This window comes from Malus domestica, chromosome 13 (genome assembly GCF_042453785.1).
Source record: "Malus domestica chromosome 13, GDT2T_hap1".
NCBI classification, from domain to species: Eukaryota; Viridiplantae; Streptophyta; class Magnoliopsida; order Rosales; family Rosaceae; genus Malus; species Malus domestica.
The window spans coordinates 19,255,580-19,270,336 of record NC_091673.1 but is presented as its reverse complement, the minus strand read 5'-3'; the positions used below and the strand labels follow the sequence as shown (position 1 = coordinate 19,270,336).

The following is a 14,757-nucleotide window of genomic DNA, read 5'->3' as shown; positions in this document are numbered from 1 at the left end:
CCAGAATTTCCCTATTGAAGTTACCTCATTGGTCTGCTATTTGTTCAAAATTGCTCATTCAGAGGACCCTGGGCGTTACCTTGGCATCCCATCAGTATGAGGGAGGTCTAAACGCGATGCACTAATCTTTGTCCAGGATAGAGTCCTTAGAAAAATACAAGGGTGGAAAGCCAAGACTCTAATAATGGCAGGAAGAGAAGTCCTGCTAAAATCTGTAGCACTAGTGATTCCTACGTATCTTATGTCATGTTTCAAGTTCCTTGTGGCCACTTACAACTTTTTGAATGGAGCTTTAAGCAACTTTTGGTGGGGTGAATCCGAAATAGGGAATAAAATGCATTGGAAAGCTTGGAAGGATCTTTGTGTGGCCAAGAATAAAGGGGGCATGGGCTTTAGAAACTTGGAACACTTTAACAATGTTGTTCTTGCCAAGCAATGCTGGAGGTTGTTGGAAAATCCTAATGTTTTATGGGTTTGAGTTTTGAAAGCCCGTTATCTTCCTAATAGGGGCTTTCTTTTGGCTACTAGAGGAGCATAACCCTCATGGGCATTGAGCAGCTTGTTACATGGTCGGGAGATATGGCACACTGGCTCCAAATGGCAGGTGGGTGATGGTACTAAGATAAGAATATGGAGAGACAATTGGCTACCTTGTTTGAAGCAATCATGCCCTACGCCCTCCATGATTATTCGGGTACCTATTCCAACCATGGTGGAGTCATTGATTAACAAAGAGAGGCAAATGTGGAACTTGGAGGAGATTGTGCATATTCTATCAGCTTGTGATCCTATTTTAACCACACTCTTGCACAATATTAATGAATCTGATAGGTTGGTATGGCCTTGGAATCGAAATGGGCAATATTTGGTTTGAAGTGGTTATCATTGGGCAATGTCGAAGCATGCTAGCGGCCCTTCTTGTATTAACCCTCACCAATCCCACCATGTGGATCCGAAACTATGGAAGTTAATATAGAGTATGAAGTCAGTACCAAAAATCAACAACTTTCTATGGAGAGCTATTTCAAATGCCATTCCTACAAAACACAACCTATTCTCTCAACATATTGTTCTCAAGTGCCAGCGGGTGCACTATGTGTGGTATGGCTCTTGCTTATGTTATCGTCCCAATAATCAAGAAATTACCTCTCTTGATCGCTGGCTTCTATGCATGGCTACGATGGGATCTGCATCTTTAAGGGATATTACATGGTTATATATTGTGAGATCCCACATCGCTCAGGGGAAAGTATCCTTTATGCCTTATATGTACATGCTCACCTCTCATTTGCAAGACACGTTTTGGGAACTCACTGGCTCCGAGATCCCAAAAGAACTCTGAAGTTAATGGAGTTTGGGCAAGAGCAGTCCTAGGATGGGTGACCCATTTGGAAGTTCTCATGCCGAAACCCAATAACAAATATGTGAGGGCGTGGCCCTAAGCAGACAATATCTTGCTATGCGGACTGGGATGTGATATATATTGGGGTAATATGTTGGGAGATTTGGAAAGAATGATGTCATGCAGTTTTCAAGAAGGTGGCTCCCAACCCCATCTCTGTCTTAGCAAGACGTAACAATATGTACAATGACATAGCAAATATACACACCAGGCTCCCATTAATTGTTAGTCAAGAGGATCATTCTATTCATAGGTGGATCATTCCTGTGGACCCGAACGTAAAGGTTAACGTTGATGGGGCTTGGAACTCTTCCACATAGAAGTTGGAGTGGGAGTTGTTATTTGAAATTCTAGTGGTGAACTTATTTGCGGTGAGTCCAGTTTCTTAAAGAGAGTTTCAGTTGAAGAGGTTGAAGCTGAAGCAGTATTAACAGGGATGAAACTAGCTTCAACAAAAAAAACTTCCAGCATGTTATGATCTAGAGTGATTCCATGGTGGTCATACAGGCCATCAATTGTCCTTCTCACAACAAAATATGGAGAATTTACCCCATTATCGCCGAGATTCGATGATTGGCATCTCATTTTTCATAAGTAACTTGGACTTGGACAGCAAGGTCCTCCAATCGAGCAGCTCATTTGGCAGTTGCATTTGCCAACTCGAGGGTGAGACACTTCCAATGGGCTTTAACACCCCCTCCCTCCTTGGTTATGGTACTTTCATGTGATGGACTCCCTCGTCCTCCATCATTGGTAGTTTGAAGATGGCTACTCCATTGCCATTCTCTATTTTTTTTTGTAGCTAGTGTTATCTTCTCTTCCTGAGATTTACTTTTCTATATGGTTGGTATCACTATGTATCCCTAGCTGGGATTAGAGTCTTCTTTGACTCCACTTGTACTTGTTCTCACTTTCAATATATTTCCTCATTTTTCCAAAAAACAAGTTCAATATTTAAAAAACATTAAGTATATATTCATAATGAGAAGTATTCGTAGATGATAGACTAAATTCTTCTTGTTCATGATCCTTGCATTGGATTGGACATAAACTAAATTATTTAACCTTGTTGTGTCTAGTTTATATATATATATATATATATATATATATATATATATATTTTTTATTTTTTTTGTATGTATCCCCTCAAAAGTGCTCCAATTCCTCACAATGGGATGAACTTGTAGTCAATGAGAGAATCTTTATAGCCATCCTTTGGAAATTAGGTACATCATTTTCATAAGTATACCACCATGAAATTAAAGAAGAAAAAAAAACAAACAATTAATTAAAAAAAAAAAAAAACTAAACCACCTAGCCCACCTAGATGCCACCAAGCCGCCTAACTCCAGATTGATTTTTTGAAACGATTTGCACTAAATTGCAGGGGGCCTTAACCGCCTAGCGCCTAGGCCGATTTTTATAACACTGGAGTTATGTTACACCATATAGGTAGTTTCAGTGGTGAAGTCAGGATATTCAAATAATGGGATCATGATTTCAACAAAAATAAATAAATTTATTGGACCATGTCATTGACCACTTGTTAGGAACATGTCGATTCTTGCCAGCATCTGCTGAAGGAATTTGGCAACATATGTAAGCTACTATAACATGTAGTGACTTGTCAAGGGTGGCTACAAGAAATTGTAAAGTAACGTTAAAGACTGCCAAGACTTATCAACTGAGGCATTTCATCGAGCATTTGGTGCACAAAATGAAGTCGCACACAAGAAGAGAGAAAAGAAAGATAGGGATGATAAAACAAATAGAATAAGTAGGAGGAGGAGGAGATTGTACTTTAGTTTGTCCTAACTATTTATTGGGTCAAGTACAATACACACACACAAATATACATAAGATGTTTGAAGTTATTGTGGTCAGGGATGACTAACGACTCCATGCTAGCTCCGTTATTGGGTAGTTTATTCTATAATAAGGCTATAGATTGTAAGAGAGAACTTTTCATGAGTACTAATCTTCTGTGTCAAACTTCAAAGCTTGAAATGCAACAAGGCAGATGTGCTATCAAGGCCTTAGTTGTTGAAGTAAGCAACGTAGTCCATCACAGTAGTCTCCCTGTACTTTTGAGGATTGTCTTCTGATAATAACTCCTTGATCGGTCCATAGAGCTTTGTCGCCGGTAACCTCCCTGTGCAGAAGAAGCTCATAACAGATATCCTTGGACCTACAAAGTTCCAGTACCCTATGTTGTATGCTCTTGAATCTATCATTTGATATGAGCTGAAAACCCAAAAGACTTCAATTTTAAAACCCAAATTAGAATCTAAATTGAACAATTTGATACAAGAAAAAATTATAAAATTTAGACACGACAGAAAGATAAAGAAATAAGACACGATAATACATGGTATATGATAATTGAAAAAAAAGGTTTATGGTTGTATTATTGCTCGATATTGGAGATCGGGAAATTTGGGCCATGCTAGACAATGAATCGAACTTGACCTTCACTTATAAATATAGAAGGATATCACAAGATAGTAGTGATAGTGCCAATTATTTTGTACATCATTGTAAATCATGCACTGAGCAAGTCGATGGTTCTGGTAATATTTTAGATCTTCATGATGCACCATCTATAAATTGATGATTAGAGAATAAAATTTTTCAATTACAACATGTATACAACGATAACTCATTAATCCAGTAACAATATATATATATGATAGTTTTATACTTGCCTGTAGAAAATCTCCAATGTTAACCACAAGGGCACTAGGCACAGGGGCAACATCAACCCACTTTCTCTGATTAGGGATGGCAACGGGGCGGATTGGGTTTGGATGTGCCATCCTTATAGCCGAAGAATCCCCGAACGGGTTTTCCCCATAACCGAACCCGTTCGGTGACGAATTTGTAATAGGGGAACGGTTTTCCCCATTATGGTATTTATAATTTTTTTTAAAGATTTAATAAGTAATATTAATACAATTGATATTAAATAAATTTGTAATCGGGAACGATTTTCCGCATTGGGTGACGAATATTAAAAAAAAGATATTAAATAAATTGCTATTATTAATACAATTGATACAATGCATCTAATAAGTAATATTAAAAATGTATATTACCAAGAAAACATTTACACTCTTGAAAATTATAAGCGTATAATTCCTATTATTAATGATATATAAAAGTAAATAATTAATTTCATATTTAATACACCCCACATTAAAATTTAATATTAAATGACTTATTTACCCTACTATGCAATGACAATTTTGATCTTATTAGGTTTTTAAAAAATAAAAAATTTCAAATACACCCCAAATCAGTTTTAGCGTATTATTTATCTTCTCAACTATCAAAACCCTCCCACCCTCCATTGTTGAATAAAACCCTAACCAATGAAACTAAAAACATGTTGATTGAGAAAAATTGTTTTTGACGAATGGAACACGAAATCGATGTTTCGGAAGTTTCACATGAGGTAAGACTTCATATTTTTCTTTGTTTTACTGATTTCGATGACATCGATAATGATTTAATCTTGCGTTTGTTGTGTTATTTAAACTTCTATATTCATATTCATCTTTTAGGGATCACAATGAGAGTTTACATGAAATCTCCTTACCTTTGTCTATCTAAGAAATTTTTTCTCCAATTTCTCAGTGTTTGGAAGTAATGGATACCAATGTTTTCCAAGTGCTCCACACTGCAGAAATGAAGTTCATGAAAGTCAAAACAAAAATTGTGTACCACGAAGCTAAACCTAACAATGAAGCCATTGCTGATGTTACCCTACCTAGCAAATCATCATTTTGAAATCATTCGGCAAACTAAACGTTCAAAGGTTAGATTCAGTCCCTAAAAATAAAAAATGAGTGTTATTAGATTTGAGAAATGTGGGGTGTATGTACAAAATATAAGGTGTATATTGAGAATGTGGGGTGTGGAGGTATTATGAAAAAGTATGTGTGGTGTATTAAGATAATTTTTAAGTGAAAAAGCAAATGTGGGGTGTATTAAGTATGTGGGGTTTATTCAACAATTTGTGGGGTGTTAATATAAGAAGCCTTTAATAATGCATGATTATTAACAACCCATTTTCATATAATAAATATTTATATTTTTTTATTCATAGATAAAATGGTTCGATTTCAAGTATGGGTATGGGACGGATACCTCAATAACCATAACCGAACCTGGAACCAAAAAATTTACCCGACAGTTACCCATAACCGTAAAATACCCGAAATTTTATGCTTGAAACCGAACCATTCGGATCGATTACTTGCGGAGATCGGATTGACGGGTTAAATTGCCATCCCTAGCTCTGATGAAGAACTTGAAAACCTCCAATATGATTTTGCAGAAGCACTGTGAGAAAGTCATTGTCAGCATGCTTGCTTGTCCCCAGTGACAACTCTGGTTGTGGACAAGAAGGATAGTAATGGCCTAGAATCAGAAGGCCCTCAGTACAATCTATGTCATTCAAGTGACTTGGCTTTAGGCCAAGAGACTCCGATAACAACTCCAACAACTTCCCCAACTTCATTACTTGCTTTGAATATTCAAATAGTATGTCTCTGCGAGTTGAAATTAACACAGAAATTTAACCAATATGGTGAGTTGAGCTGCTTATTAGTTATATATGTATCTTTTTACTTTTTAGATTTCAAACTTTATTGTATCCAATAAGACAAACTCTAACCTTGCCTTGGGCTGTCTCCATTTGGGGATGGGAATGAAAACCAAGGGCCTATTTGGTATTTGATTTGGATCCAATGTTTTTAACTTGTTTATACCATATTTAGGGCCTCGTATATTTGGGCCTTGGGCCTTGTATTTGGGCCTCACACTAAAGCCCATACTTTGTAAAAGAGGAGGAGCCCCTTATTCTATAAAAGGGGACTCCTCCCCTCATTCTAGGGGAGGCAAAAGAGCCAAGCCTAAGAAGGCTAAGAGAAGCTCTCATTACATTCAGGAGAGACCTCACACCACCGAGGCTCTCCTCTCCCTTCTCTTCTTTCTCTGGGGGACTTCCCCAAACACTTGTATCCATACACTTACAGAGAAACAGAATCAACTACAGTGTGGACGTAGCCCAAACATTGGGGTGAACCACGATAAAATCCTTGTGTTCTTTGTGTCATTTACATTTCATGCAGATTCATGGTCGGATTTACGTTGTTCCAAGACCATCCGGTTTTGTGCATCAACATTTGGCGCCGTCTGTGGGAATCGATACAAAAAACTATGTCGGTTCTCTTTCATTTTTTCATCAAATTTCACCACTGTGAATCTGCAAAATCTGCAAAAACCTATCAACAGAAAAGATCCAAATTCCAACACCTGTGCTCTTCCATCCCTCTCTGTTCTTGTAAAAGCAACATCCAAATTACAAAAAAACAACATCCAAAAGCTCCTGGAAAAACACCTCCACTTCTCCCTTAACCTTCACACGTGTCCAAAAGCTCCTGGAGAAAGATTAGGGGAAGTAACAGGCTTTTTCCGAGCTCTTCAATGGCTGTCGACGAGAACGTGGAGAGCCGCGGCAGCCAAGCGGTGCTGTCATCGCAGGCACAGCCATGCAGATTCAGGCAGAAGCTGGAGATCCACAACGAGGTACTCCGACGAATCCAAGCGTCCGCTTCGTTGACCCAAAACAAACCGAGTCCGCTTCGTTCCCATCGCCGGAACCCGCGATTCATTGCGGCCAGTCGTCGACCTCAGTTCAAGCTCTCTGTTAACCGGGTCGATCTCATTGGAGCTCGGGAAGCTCACCGGTCTTGAAGTGTTGAGAGCATGAGGGAACCAGTCCTAGCGCATGGAAGCAGCTGCCCCAAAGTCTTCTCCGCCGGAGTCTGCCATCTCCATCAAGATCTCCGTCAAGTCTGCCATCTTCTCAGATTCTGTTGCAGGAACCCGCGATCTCCACTCTCTCTGCTCATCCTGCTCGCCTGAATTTTTTCCGGTGACTGCGACGGCGACGCCAAGTCGTCTTCGTCGTCGGATTGTTCCGCCTGCATATCCAGCACAGAAATGGAGGACTTGTCGTCCTCGAACGGTGTGGAGAGCAACGGCGCTGGACCGGCGGCGATGAGGGAGATCTGTTGACAAAAATGGATACTTGTTGACGAAGGAGACGGAGATCTGTTGCTGCAGCAGAGCAATCGAGAGGAGCTGAAAGCCACCGGAGCTGAGCCTTTGACCGACGGGCGACATGTCCTTTGCATCCATGGCTGGGAAGTCGAGTCCCGCCCAGCAGCTGCCACCAGCGCCATCCATGCCACCTACCCCCGTCAGATTTAAAGCAGCAAGCCAACCCGAGTGGAGGAGAACCGGGTCCCAGCAGCAGCGATTCTCAATCGTAACTTTGCTAAATTGATCGCCCAGGTTGGTTCCTCCCTGTGTGAGTCACCTGAACGTATCAACCTGTTGAAGTCAGATTTTGTTGCAGCATCTGATAAAAATGCCGAGCTGGAGAAGCAGACTCACGAGTTGTAGATGGGCGAAATAGGAGGAAGACAGAGAGATAGATTTCTAAGGTTTTCGTCCGATAAAGTGGAGGCCACCTCGCTGTCAACCCCAACACCACCTCGCAGAAGTTCGCCAGTTGGATGACGTCGGACGACATTCCTCTACGCCGGGGTCGTGATGTCTCTACACCGGTCTTCGCCGGGATTTTGTCCGGCCTCACCTTGGGTTTGATGTCACTCAACCTCGCCGAGAAGAGGGAGAGCTGATCCCTGATATTTCTGAGCTTGAAGGTGGTGATGTGATGGGCAGTCCCAGAAAAGAGAAAGGCAGTGGCGGACAAAGCAAAAGGAAAAGAGAAAGAAAAGGGAAAGTAAAAGCAAAAGCAAGTCAGTGTGTCTGGAAGTGGAGAGATCAAAGAGGGAACAGAAAAGAAAAAAGATCATGTCGTTGGGCGAATATTTCAGAAAGCAGAAAAGAGGAAAGCAAAAAGGATGCACATGGAGACACTGCCAAAACAAGGAATAAATACCCCACCCGAATGATGTAATTTATTTTTATTATCTTTCGGAGACATCTGTATAAACTCCATCAGAGGGTAATATATATAAACCCCATCAGAGGGTCAAAAACAAAAAAAAACAAAAAACCAAAAAAAAAAAAAACAAAAAAAAAAACAAAACAAAAAAAAAAAAAAAGGGAAAAGCCCAAAACAAATGGGCTGACATGTTGTGGAGGGCAAAGGCCCATAGGCCTGAAATAGCACCAACCAGGTCATCAAAAGTACGCCTAGTACTCCAAAATTATACATGAGCACTACTCATGTCATTCATACATAAACATTCATAAGCATCACTCATGACAATCATACATAAACATTCATGACCATCATTCATGTCAACATTCATGAGCATCACTCATGTTAACATTCATGAGCATCACTCATGACAACATCCATGAGCATCACTCATGTCAATCAACATAAACATTCATGAGCATCACTCATGTCAATCAGCTTCAAAAGCTTCATTTACAAAAGCTCCAGCTTCGAAAGCTTCATTTACAGAGCTCTAGCTTCAAAGCTTCACCTGCAAAGCTTCACCTACAAAGCTTCAGTGCAGGGTATACAAATACCGCCTTCGAACAACCGCCACTTCGGCCCATACATGGATTCAATTTGAAGTCTCCAGCCAACAGACTCTATTGACTAAAGACTTGGGGGACTACATTATGTACCATATATTGGGCCTCAACTGGGCCTCATGAAAAATACTTGGGGGACTTAGCCCATCACTTATGTATTGAGGAGCGAGCCCTTATTTTATAAAAGGGACTCCCTCACCACCATTAGAGAGTATCGCCGCCAGCTGAGCAACCACCTCGCCACGAGCATCACTCCTAAATTTATGTATCGAGGAGCGAGCCCTTATTTTATAAAAGGGACTCCCTCACCTTCAAACGCCACAAGCCAAGCCAACCAAGGCAACATAAGCTACAAGCAAAGCGGCCTCACAACATGTGCTACTTCTAGTTGAGCATCATTCCAGATTGGGCACCGCCTCATATCGAGCATCAGTTCTAGACGACATTTAGTTACTTCGGCCCACACATGGACTGAATTTCAAGTCTCCAGCCAAAAGACTCTCTTGACTGAAGACTTGGGGGACTACTGTTTATACCATATTTAGGGCCTCGTATATTTGGGCCTTGGGCCTTATATTTGGGCCTCACACTAAAGCCCATACTTTGTAAAAGAGGAGGAGCCCCTTATTCTATAAAAGGGGACTCCTCCCCTCATTCTAGGGGAGGCAAAAGAGCCAAGCCTAAGAAGGCTAAGAAAAGCTCTCATTACATTCAGGAGAGACCTCACACCACCGAGGCTCTCCTCTCCCTTCTCTTCTTTCTCTGGGGGACTTCCCCAAACACTTGTATCCATACACTTACAGAGAAACAGAATCAACTACAGTGTGGACGTAGCCCAAACATTGGGGTGAACCACGATAAAATCCTTGTGTTCTTTGTGTCATTTACATTTCATGCAGATTCACGGTCGGATTTACGTTGTTCCAAGACCATCCGGTTTTGTGCATCAACATAACTTAAAAACAAGTTTTGAGTCACAAATTTAAAATCTTTGTTTGGTAGTGGATTTGAATACAATTGTCAAAACCATAACTCAAAAATATCTGAAAACAAGGGCTATTGGATGAAAACACAAAAAGTGTGTTTTTAGACTTTTTATTTTATGGATTATCACTCCCGTCTCTCTCTCCCTCTCTCTCCTCTCTCCCATTTGATGTACTCCCTTCCCTCTTCCCTCTTCAATCCTCTTTTTTTTTTGTTGCCTTTCCAATCCCTTCCCACTTTTATCCACCATAGCCACCACCTTTATCCTTCTCCCTCTGGCCAAGACAAATCGATCTCTCTTGCCTCTTCAATCCTCTCTTCTTTGTTGCCTCTTCAATCTTATCTCTTCGCACTTGCATCCACCATAGCACCAGAGCCACCACATCTTCCCCATGGTCGTTGGATCTCAGGTTTGAGACTGTCAACATGATTAGCCTCTATCAGAGCGAGTTTGGAGGAAGGAGTTGGTAAATAGCCACAGGAGTCGCTGCTAGGGAAGTGAGGGATGCGGTGGTTAGGAAATTGGTCTTTCGCTGCCGGGGATAGGAGGGATGCAGTGGTCGGGTAATTGCTTGGGCTGGGCGTTTGACTTTTTCTATATGGATTAGTTTTGACAAAATGCATGCCAAACAAGGTTTTGAATTAAAAAATTTTAAATCAAAACATGTGTTTTTAAAAAAAATTAAAATTTTGAGTTTCGTTCTCAAGTTAGATACTAAACAGGCCCTAAGATTTTGGGTCCAAACCATATCCAACGGATGTACTTTAGTGTGGGAAAAATGAGAATTTGGGTCTCAAATAGCCCCCGGATAAATAAGGTTGTCAAGTGAAACGAGAGCCCCAGTAAGCAGTAACACGTGAAAGGCAAGGAAAAAGTGGGCCTGCACGTCAGATGCAAGTGGACTGGGGGATTCCCTGCCGTTATGATCCAGTGAGGCGCCCTTAGCTATATGTCCGTAACAATGTTGAGCGGCCCAGATTTTGTGACCGTTCTAATCCAATGGTCAGTTTTGAAAAAAAAATAAAAAATCAACGTTAACTTTTTAAACCTAATGACTCAAATCCAATTTAATAAACTTTAACGGTAATAAAAAGAGAACTTTAACGAAAAGCTTCCGGTACTGTTCACTTTAACGAAAAACCACAATTTTACACTAAAAAGTCAATCATGTTACTATTCACTTTACCCTTTATTTTGTTCTTATCGTTAAAACTCAAAGTTTTCAAACATTTTTCATTAGTTTTCCTTAATAAAAAAGACCACGACAAAAATTTAAATTCAACACTCAAAAAAATATTATCAATTAATCCAAATTAGATCCAACATTAAAACTCCTCCACAAGTCTAAATACCCTTTCCATTTGTTCCTAATCCATAAAAAAATAATAATAATAATTTTGTCATATTTCACAAACAAAATTTCTTCAATCATTTTATTATCCTTTCAAATTTAGCTCATATATATGGCAGACAAAGATAACGCTAGAAATGGCAATTGGCCTCCATGTTACCTTATGCTTTAGCTTGTCTAGAACTCCTTCTGCTTATTGAGAAGGAGTTTGAAGATGAAAAATGTAACATCCCACATCGACCAACGGAGAGGGGGTGATGTGCCTTATATGTACATGCTCACCTCTTATAGCATGAGGCATTTTGGAAACTCACTGATTTCGGATTCCATCAGAACTTCGAAGTTAAGTGAGTTCGGGCGAGAGCAATCCCAATATGGGTAATCCATTGGGAAATTCTCGTGCTGAAACCCAAAAACAAAACCGTGAGGACGTGGTCGGGGCCCAAAGCGAACAATATCATGCTACGGCAGAATCGAGACTGGGATATGACAGAATGGTATCAGAGCCACTATGTCGTTCGGTGTGGGTGTGCCGACAAGAACGTCAGGCCCCTAAGGGTGGATTGTAACATCCCATATCGACCAACGGAGAGGGGTGATGTGCCTTATATGTACATGCCCACCTCCTATAGCACGAGACTTTTTGGGAACTCACTGGCTTCGGATTTCATCGGAACTCTGAAGTTAAGCGAGTTCGAGCGAGAACAATCCCATGATGGGTAACCCACTGGGAAGTTCTCGTGCCGAAACCCAGAAACAAAACTGTGAGGGCATGGTTGGGGCCCAAAGCTGACAATATCATGCTACGGCGGAGTCGAGACTGGGATGTGACAAAAAGTGTTTAGAAAATCATACAAGATAGGATAGAATAAGATAAAAAATCAGAAAAGTAAGAGCAAAAAAAGTCATAAAATATTATATTTTTAGTATGTAGGATATCAAGAGAGATAGTTTTAAGTATGCCACAAATAATTATGATATGAAATCCAATGATGTCCAACTCAAAAAATATCTCAATAATTTTTTTTTCTTTTCAGAATTTAATTTTTTTTTACATCAAAATGAACAGAAAATGAATAAACAACAATCCATTCCATATAACAAACAGCAAATGAATTCTATATGCAGTTGTTGTCTATGTTATACTAGTCAAAGTATGCAACTCCATAACCACCAAAAGTCCTGATAAAGATATATACAAAACTTACCACTGATTGCGGAGAAATATAAATTCCCTTGCACATACCTGCATACTTGTGGAAAGTCTTCTGGCTTGGTAGGATTAGGAGCCATATAACACAAAAACAGTATCCCTCCAATTAGTCGCCGGTGAACTGTAAAGATCAAAGTTGCTATTGTAGACCATAGGTCTGGAGTGATCACGAGAATAAAGCTCCTTCTTCACTTGAGTGTCTAGATCAAAAAACCCACGTACCCCATCCTTAATCTCCTCCTGAACATCTACAGGTATTCCATGATTGACAATTTGAAAAAAGCCCCACGTCTCTGACGCCTCTCTGACTTTCGCAACATTCTCGTTGTTAGAAAAAATTAGGGTCAAATTGCTATATTAAATCACATGGAAAATCAAGAAATAATTTATGCAATTATATATCAAAGTAATGCATGCACATGAGTAACTAATGTTAATCGAACCTGACATAATGGATTAGAAAAACTTGAAAATACAGTCGAAGCAAGTGTTAGACACTTTGTGCTTAAAACAAGTTTACGCCCCACTACGGTGCTCATGGTTGATCGACGCATGTCTCCCAAGATACAACGACCATATCCTTGTAATAGTAGCACTTCAAATCACAATGCTCCATGAACCACGATTGTGTTGAAAACTCTCCCATATGGACTCAATGAGACTCTCTAATATTTAATGCACTTTATGTATGATTATGTAAACAATGATCTTCTGTGATTATAGGGGACTTCCCTATTTATAGAATGTGAGATACCTTTTTGGAAATCATGTGACCATTCATGAAGAGTCCAAAGTTGCAACTCTTCATTTTTTTTTTGACAAAGGCAGAACAGATATATTAAAGACGGAGAAACAGGTTAGCATCAATGGCCAGGGTGTTAAACAAAAATTCTGGCCCAATACAATCCCAAACGAACTCCCTACCCTCCTTAAAAACAAACTTAGCCACCAAGTGAGCAGCAGTGTTGCTCTCTCTAGGCGCGAAGACGAAAGACACGGCATGCATCCTACGTGCTAGATTCTCGATGTCACCAAGCACACAACCAATCCTAAAGTCGTGAATTAGTTCCTTCCTGATCATGAGGACAATAGCCTTAGCGTCAGATTCAACAATAACATTATCAAAACCCTGAAGCAGACAAAATTCCAAGGCCCCCCGAATTGCAGCCGCTTCTGCTGCCGCAGCAGAGTGAAACCTCGAAGCACCAGTTCCACCAGCCCCATGCAGCACCCCAGCAAAGTCCCGGGCCACCCAACCCAGCCCCGCCCTCTGCGAAGCCTTGCACCACGCAGCATCGGTGTTCACTTTAATCATCCCAAAGCAAGGTTTCTTCCAGCAAACCTTTCTCCTTTCCACCCCCGCGTCCCTGTTATACGCCGGAATCGGAGAGCCCTGGTCCACCCTCTCGGTTGCATTTCGGTACTCAGCGACATTCCGATTCCAAGCCTCCAGAATCTCAGTCGGCGGAAGGGAGCTTCCTCTGAAGATAGCCTCATTCCGGTTCTTCCATAATCTCCACAAGCCAAAGACAAACTCTTGCAGGAGCTCATCCTTGTCAGCTAGCTTAGCAACCCGATTGTAAAAGTTTACCCAGCTTTGTAGGAAATATGTTCCCTCCAGATCAAAGGAGTTGAGCTGAAGCGGGGAGCAAAACCAGAAATTTGTTCCCTTCATTTGAGTAGACACATTTTTCTACCAAAAGGCTCCACTTCTAATTTCCATTCAATTAATAAATTTAATATAATAATAATATTATTAAATTTTCCAACCATCGTTGCGTTTAGTTAGACTATCAAGTTCAAAGGTCTATGACTGGAATTCTAAACTGGCTGGCTTCTGAATCAGAGCTGGAATTTTTGATGGAGTAATGATCATCCGACTCTGGCGGTTGATGAAATATTCTAGGAACCTCGGTTATGCCCGCATCAACGAGGCCTTTAACTCCTTTGGTGTCATCAAGGCCTTTTACTTCACTTTTCCGGTAGTAATTTGTATTGGTAGCTACCATCTTGTTTTGTGACCAGATATGATTCAGATTTCTCTATTGATGTATGTAAGTGGTTGGAGAAGATCATTTTTAAAATGGTTGAAGTTGAAAGAATGGAAATAACTTTTAATAAGGCAAAAAGATAATGCCAATTGGCAATAAACATCAACAATTTTTCATAGACTAAATGGTAGTTTAGAATAATGTCATCAGTAATTATCATCTTGACAC

General features: G+C 40.3%; 1 pseudogene; it reads right to left on the bottom strand.

The window, feature by feature from the left end:
• Positions 1 to 3,159: 3,159 nt before the first annotated feature.
• On the bottom strand, positions 3,160 to 14,547 carry LOC103453432 (uncharacterized; annotated as a pseudogene).
• Between the last annotated feature and the right edge of the window lie 210 nt (positions 14,548 to 14,757).